Source organism: Saccostrea echinata, unplaced genomic scaffold (genome assembly GCF_033153115.1).
Source record: "Saccostrea echinata isolate AGI-Se365-2 ecotype Australia unplaced genomic scaffold, CSIRO_AGI_Sech_v1 ptg000033l, whole genome shotgun sequence".
Classification (NCBI taxonomy): domain Eukaryota; kingdom Metazoa; phylum Mollusca; class Bivalvia; order Ostreida; family Ostreidae; genus Saccostrea; species Saccostrea echinata.
The window spans coordinates 2,211,848-2,219,933 of NW_026889782.1; the positions used below are offsets into that span (position 1 = coordinate 2,211,848).

At 33.5% G+C, this 8,086-nt stretch overlaps 1 pseudogene; it reads right to left on the minus strand.

Moving 5' to 3' along the window:
• Positions 1 to 440: 440 nt before the first annotated feature.
• On the minus strand, positions 441 to 5,300 carry LOC133199261 (uncharacterized; annotated as a pseudogene).
• Positions 5,301 to 8,086: the final 2,786 nt, after the last annotated feature.

An 8,086-nucleotide genomic window follows, 5' to 3' on the forward strand; every position in this document is an offset into this window, starting at 1 on the left:
CATCACTTCAACATATATACAGTCTATTTCCTTTTCTTATATTTAGAACTGATGTCTGTGTGCTTAAGAGAGATATACGGTAAACCTTTGTACACCTATACAAACATTGACAAAGGCACAAGTTTAAGGTCTTCTCGGCCTAAGACTCTCTTAGCATGTATGAAAAGCAGGAAAAAGTAAGGTAATACATGCTGAATTTTGGTTGGTAATTTATATGAAAAAAAACTCTTGTAGCTTGATTTCTGAAATGACACCTTGGATATCAATGACACATGAGAAATAACATAATTCAGCAAAAATTAATCGTTTCAACGATTTATCATATGAGTAAAACCAATACCATGCTTAAACAATTGCAAATACGTAGTTCTTTCTCAGTCACGCAGAATTTTACCCAGTGTACTGTCCTTTGTCTGTAGGAACCTAAGGCGCACTATATGCTAACCACAAACTGGTACTGGAATGCGTCTTCCATCACCAAGCATGTTGCCACAATATGAAATTTCTGTATGCTTGATTTCTAAATATGAACTTGGAACCAGAAGTCTCTGATGAGACTGTAGCTCTACTGGTCTGTACGTATAACAAAAGAAAAGTAGCACTTGGATTTGAAACTTTGCAACATGCAACAATAAATAGAATTATGTATCTTAATGTAGTCTACTTCTGTGCCAAGTTAAATTGAAATCAAACGAAAACTGTAGGAGGAGTAGCGTTTTGAAAGTATTTCACGGAAATTTCTATTTTTAGTAACCATGACAACACCATTCACCAAAATAAAAAAACAGAAATGCATATTATGTATCGTAGTGTATTCTAACTGTGTGCCAAATTAGATTGAAATCAGACCAAAATTGTAGGAGGAGTAACGTTTTATGGGAATTTCACAAAAATTTCTATTTTAAGTAACCATCAGACTAAAACTGTAGCAGGAGTAGTGTTTTAAAGTAATTTCACAGAAATTTCTATTTATAGTAACAATGGCAACACTGTTCATCAAAATCCAAAACCAATGCACTAAATTATGTATGATAGTGCAGTCTACTTGTGTGCAGTTATATTGAAATCAGATCAAAACTGTAGGATGAGTAGCGTTTTAAAGGAATTTCACAGAAATTTCTATTTTTAAAAACCATGGCAACACCGTCCATCGAAATCAAAAACCAATGCACTAAATTATGTATTTTAGTGTAGTCTACATGTGTACCAAGTTATATTGAAATCAGACCAAAACTGTAGGAGGAGTAGCGTTTTAAATGAATTTCACAGAAATTTCTATTTTTAGTAACCATGGCAACATCGTCCATCGAAATCAAAAACCGATGCACTAAATTATGTATCTTAGTGTAGTCTACATGTGTGCCAAGTTATATTGAAATCAGACCAAAACTGTAGGAGGAGTAGCATTTTAAAGGAATTTCACAGAAATTTCTATTTTTAGTAACCATGGCAATACCGTCCATCGAAATCAAAAACCGATGCACTAAATTATGTATCTTAGTGTAGTCTACTTGTGTGCCAAGTTATATTGAAATTGGACCAAAACTGTAGGAGGAGAAGCGTTTTAAAGGAATTTCACAGAAATTTCTATTTTTAGTAACCATGGCAACACCGTCCATCGGAATCAAAAACCGATGCACTAAATTATGTATCTTAGTGTAGTCTACTTCTGTGCCAAGTTATATTGAAATCGGACCAAAACTGTAGGAGGAGTAGCGTTTTGAAAAATTGTTTACAGACAGACGGACAGACAGATGGACGACGGACACCTTACTATCGCATAAGCTCTTCTGGTCTCTGACCAGTAGAGCTATCGCATAAGCTCTTCTGGTCTCTGACCAGTAGAGCTAAAAACTAGGGTCCTGGTTGGTTTGGAAGCTCCAATAGCTTTTCCAGCACACCTTGCCTCAAGCACAGATTGCGAAATTCAGGCTTTGAGGTAATGCATGAGATTGCCTGCAGCAGATGTTCATGTCCTCATAAATCTTATCTCCCACCCACATGAACACCATGTCACACTTGAATTGAAACTACCTGAAGCTTCTCCAGTACCATGTTGCTGTTCCATAAAAAAGATCACATAATTTCTGGACAAGCTGTGATTGCTCTCTTTTGCCTTGTTCTCATTTCATATGTGGACATATTAACTGTATCTTAAACGTAAAATTGAACTAGATAGTAAACGTTTGGACACTTAATATAACTAAGATTACCATGAGACTGATGCATTCCACCTCATCTCTTGTATTTTCAGCAGATGTCTGTGCTGCCATGGCCTCGTTTTTGCTTTGTTGGTCTTCATTCCTGGCATTTCGTGAAATATTTTCAGCATATGGATAAAAGTGACCCTTATTTCAGTAGAGAAAGTGAGAAAGAGTTCAAAATAATAATATTCCCTTTCCAATCTAGATGTACCTCAACGTGGATGAGGGGTGAACATCATAAAATCGATATCCTTCACTCCTAGGATGAACACCTAATTTTAACACTTCTGTAGAATTTGTCTTAAACTGACATTAAGGGTTCATGCAATTAGTTCAGCCTCTCCTTTTGTAGGGACATCCCTTGTATTTGTCTCTGGCTTCTCTGCAAAATGTAAAGCATTGATAGATTTTTTTTCACAATTTCATATCAAAGTTGTTTTATAAAATGTACCGGGTATTAACACCGTGTATTTTAAAGATGATAAAAGTTAATATGTTATATATATTACACATATATATACACATAGGCAGATCAAGGAATTTTTGAAAGGGGAGTCCACCATATGATAATTCGGAAGTTTTCTTATCCCATCTCTATCAACTCCTTTGTTTTTGTAGATGTATGTATCATTTGAAGGCGTGTCGATCCAAAATAAAAAAAAATTGGAAAGAGGGGTCCAGCTCCCAAGTGCTTGTGGACCGTGTTTGCTCTGCTCCAAATCTGCATTGTTTCTGATGGTTTTAGAGATTTATACATGTTTGATATCTTCAACCTCTTTAAACACAGAAATTTAGGAAAAAATAATCTTTGCTCTATAAATGAATTGTACTGTTTGATTATACAATTGGGAAATGGTAAACAGCTAATGTGCATTGAACAATTGACAGTTCTTCATTACAACTACTGATCAATTTTAATTGATCTCCGGAGACCAACACAGTATTTCAACAAATTATATTTTAAATGTTTTTTATCATTATAAAACGATTAAAATATTAATGTGCTAATTGATGTCATATCTTTGCAAAAAATATACGACGGTGTGAAATTTACTAAAAATTAACTATAAAGCCACGCACAGTATACTTGCAACGTTGATATTTTCTAAGAAAACGCACGATGGAATTTTTTATTCGGAAAAAAATATGTTAAGAAGAAATGTGGGAAGACTCTTTCTGTTCAATTTTTGCGTGCGTCATGTTGTTCAAATTTTACAAAACGGATACATCGGCTTACACTATTGCTACAGAATGGACAGAAAAATGATTAATTCGTTTGATAGATACAGCTTTATGGTTAGTTATTTCAAAGGTGCCAATTATTGTGAAATCAATTACGAAAACAGAACAACGACAGAGAATAAATTTCTTCAGAGTCCAGGGTGGATTTATAGCGACATAAACAACTGGGACAAGGTAATGTCAACTTTACACGTTTGCAATATTTTTACGTCTGTACAAATTTTTCCGTATATAAATTTATATTCTCTTAAATTACATTATAATGGCTCACTTCATTTTATTATCTGTAACCAAGTTAAGCTCATCCATCATTTTCTGAGTTACAGCTCACCTCGGGAGTGAAAGAATAGCATATAACGCATTTCTCTCTGTGTAAAGTATTTAGACAGAAATTGTAAGCGTTATGTTGAAACCAGCAATCTGGCTTAAAGTGTTCCAAAAAAGTATATAGGGACAGGCAGACAACAAAAAAAATTACAGATGTCTCCCTCTTATTGCCAATTTCTTTCTCTATAAAATTTGGATGAAAATTTGCACTACTGTTTCAGTTTAACACACAAACATACAGACAGACAAAATAAATAACCCCAACATTAATAGGAGTCGTCTTCATAGAATGATACTTTCGAAGAAGTGTGAAATATTACGTTTAAATCTGTTATTCCTCACAACAAAGACGTCATGATGCGTCTCCTAAAACGTAACCGAGAGGGAATAATTTAAGTTACTAGTACCACCCACCACCCCCTTCCCATACCACGTCTTGGCTAAATCATGTTTTATACATTTTTTACTTTGTGTTTAGACGTCCTATGTTTGTTAATGGTATGTTTTGCACTCTAAAAAAAAGGTTTTAAACTATTTTCCTGTTCTGTAACCATTCTTCCAACCACTATTGAAACAACAACCACTATTATAATAATAATTTTTTAAACAGTGGTTGAAAGTGCACTTCAAAATCAACAGCACATTATAACCACAATTAAAATGATGACCACTATTGAAATAAAATGTAATTTTTCAATAGTGGTAGAGATAACATTTCAAAAACAATATCACATTTTAATCCCCATTGCAATATTGAGTACTATTGAAATAGCTATTCAATAGTGGTTGAGAATTCATTTCAAAAACTACACCTCATTGCAAACACTATTGAAACAGGGAATACTATTGAAATTACTATTCAAAAGTGGTTGGGAAAGTATCTAGACAATTCTACATTGCATCCAGTTTGAAAATAACAACCATTATTAAAAGGAGAATTGTCTCAATCGTGGGTGTGAATGCATTTCAGAAGCAATACTACATTGCAACTACTACTGAAATAACATTCGCAATTAAAATAATCATTTCAATTGTGAACGGTATCTTATAGTGGTTGCAACCTGGCCCCGAGGTTATAAAACTTTTTGGAGTTCAAATTCGTACTCAAACTCCGTACTCCAAATTCATACTCGTACTCCAAAGTTGAGGTTATAAAAATTTATTACACTCATACTCAAACTCCAACGGAGTACAAACTCAAGATTTTTCAAGTATGCTCCAAACCGTTCTCAGAGTCAATCGCAAGTGTCGTCTGTAGTAAACAAAAATGGCAGCTCACAGGAGATTAGTTTGGCATTACCGTAATGCACAACAACACAGGCGTTCGAGGTTATTCAGGGACCGTTCCAATCCTTTGGAAGATTTAGAAGAAGACGAAGTATTTGAGAGATATCGTTTTCGTCCTCAGACCATCATGTTTATTCTTGGACTTCTGCCGGATCTTGCTAGACCCACAGTACGCAACAACCCCTTACCACCTCTGTTGCAGCTGCTGCTATGTCTGCGGTTTTTGGCCACTGGTACCATTCATCAGCTCATCGGGGACTCTTTGAATAAATCTTGAAGTACGGCCGGTAGATGTATTCGCCACATTGCTGCCCATCTTTCAAATCTGTGTCGGAGATTTGTAAGATTCCCTACTGGAAATGATGCCATATCTGTAAAGCGTGCTTTCTCTCCCATTGCAGGTAAGAAAACGAAAGTTGTTGAAAATGACGTCAGGAATTTTGTACCTTGTCGTTTTGACTCTCATTAGTTTGAGTCTTAGTGTTATTTTTAGTCCTAAGTGAATGAAACCCTAAATTAGACCTTCAATACCACTTTATTCTTTTTTAATTCATTACTATGTTTATAAATAAAAAAAAAAAGATAAATATATAAATACTTAAATGAAAGTTATATTTGTCTATTGTAGAAAAAACAATCCTGGACTGTGTACTCACTTTTGAATGAAAAAACAGTCATATTTTTCAATACTTTAATGATATTCAATAAAAATATGAGAGAAAGAAAATAATTTATCAAACTTCAACTATCATTGAAATGTATGATTAATATTTTATACAATTATATACTTATTATTTTGATAAAATAATTGCATTAATATTTATTTAGAGAGACCTGTCACACATGTATTCTTTATTCTAATGAAATTTAGGTTTTCCAAATGTTCTTGGATGTTTGGATGGGACTCAAATCAGAATTAGGAGGCCGAAACTAAATAAAGCAGATTATGTCAACAGAAAGGACTATCATTCTTTGAATGTTCAGGTAAAAGTATGAATAGTTTTATCATCTGATGTGATTATTCCATTGGAAAATCATTATCTTGTAAGATTATAAGCAAGATTTTATATGAGTAAACAGAAGAATGATAACCTTAGTTAATGAGTGTAAAATTGAAAAATATGAGAATTATATATTATTATTCTTTAGAAACATGTTAAAAGAATGGTATATATAAAAAAAAAATAGAATGCATACATAGTGACCAAAATAACATCTTGGTACATCTGAAATCATCTCATTTTTGACTTGGATATATTGTTTTTATACACATTTCAGAAACTAATTACTAATCAATAAAGTTTGTGTCATTTGTGAAATTTCCTTACACTTTTTGATATGTATACAGATGTGCTGTGACCCTACTTTTAAAGTAACAAGTTGTGTTGCAAGTTGGCCTGGATCTGTTCATGGCAGTAGGGTGTTCCGACAGCCTGTGCTGTGTGCACAGTTTGAAAATGGTAAGCTTCTTTTTTTACTTTTTAATATATATAAATTAATGTGCCTTTTTCTCAAGATCTAGACATCTACCCCTAACAGTACTTTCTCATTAAGAAATATTAGGAGAACCATATCAAGTGTGAAAAGGGATCAAAAGCACCATTGCTTATCAGCCCAATCTGTTTCCAGGTCTCCAAATTTTTAAGATCTTCATTTTGTTTAAGAAAATAACCAAAAATTTTCAAATCCAAGTAAATAATTTATTTTTTTTTAATACTTAATTGATTTATTCTTTTTCAGACAGCATGATGGGTTACTCTTGGGAGAATCAGGATACCCATGCAGGAGTTTCTTAATGACCCCAATTCTGAATCAATTAACAAATTCAGAGCAGCATTTTTCACTTCATTTTTCATGGTTGTGCAGAACCAGAGTATTGATTGAACAGACCTTTGGAGTTTTTAAGCATCGTTTTCAGTGTTTACACCATGAAATGGCAACAGAGCCCCCACAGGCAGCCATGTATATTTTAGCCTGCGTTGTCCTGCACAACATTGGGATCCAGAGAGGTGATGTGATGCCAAATGAAGATGGAAATCTTAATTCAGTCAATGACGATGGTCTTCGCTTCCAAGGACGAAACGATGGGATGGTCATGAGACAGCATATTGTAAATATTTTTTTTTATTCTTCTTACTGATTTGTACATTTGATACACCATGTATAGTAGTATATTTTGCCAACTGCATCTAAGGGGGGAGGGAGGGTTAGTTAGCATCTTTCATGACATGTAATTGGATATGATATTTAGTCAATGCTTGGCAATGCATGTTTCCTAATTTAATTCTAAGCCTTAAATTGGCAATTTGATAGACAAGAGGCCCTCGCCTGGTCCACAGTGCTCACATGAGTTAACTTCATCATAGCTAGCTTTTATCCCTTTAATTTCCATTCACTGTGTGTTTCCTCTATTTACATGTATCTATGTAAAACAAAGATTTTTACTGCAGTTCCATGCTTCCCTTGAAAAGCCTTCATTTCAACAAATATAAATTTAATGTAATTTATATAAGAAAATATTTGCCTGTGTTTTGACTTTTCTGGCCAAGATTTTTAAATTATGCCATCAAATTTTCAGAACTTTAAGTAAACAAACTAGAATTCCCTTTATATACTCATAGATACTTTGTGGCAAGTTTGGTTGATATTGGCTCTGTGGTTTAATTGGAGAAGAAGACAAAAATGTGAACAATTTACAAAAATGATATCATAACAAGTAAATGGAAATTAAAATATGATCAGAAAAAATCAATTGATTGACCCAGGTGAGCTAGAGAACTTGAGTTGAATAAAGATTATAAGGAGATGGGAGAATAAGGCGTGCAGAATGCCTATAGCTTCAGATATTTAAAAAATCAGATTCAATTTGTGCATTAAGTATTTAAAGTAAAGTTCTCACTGTTGGAATTTATGAAATTATGATATAAACAAAACTTTTCTTAGAGAAAAAAATATGGAAAAAATTTAATCTCTTATTAAAAAATAATATGGTATTCATGGGATTCGAACCCTAGCAAGAAAAATCA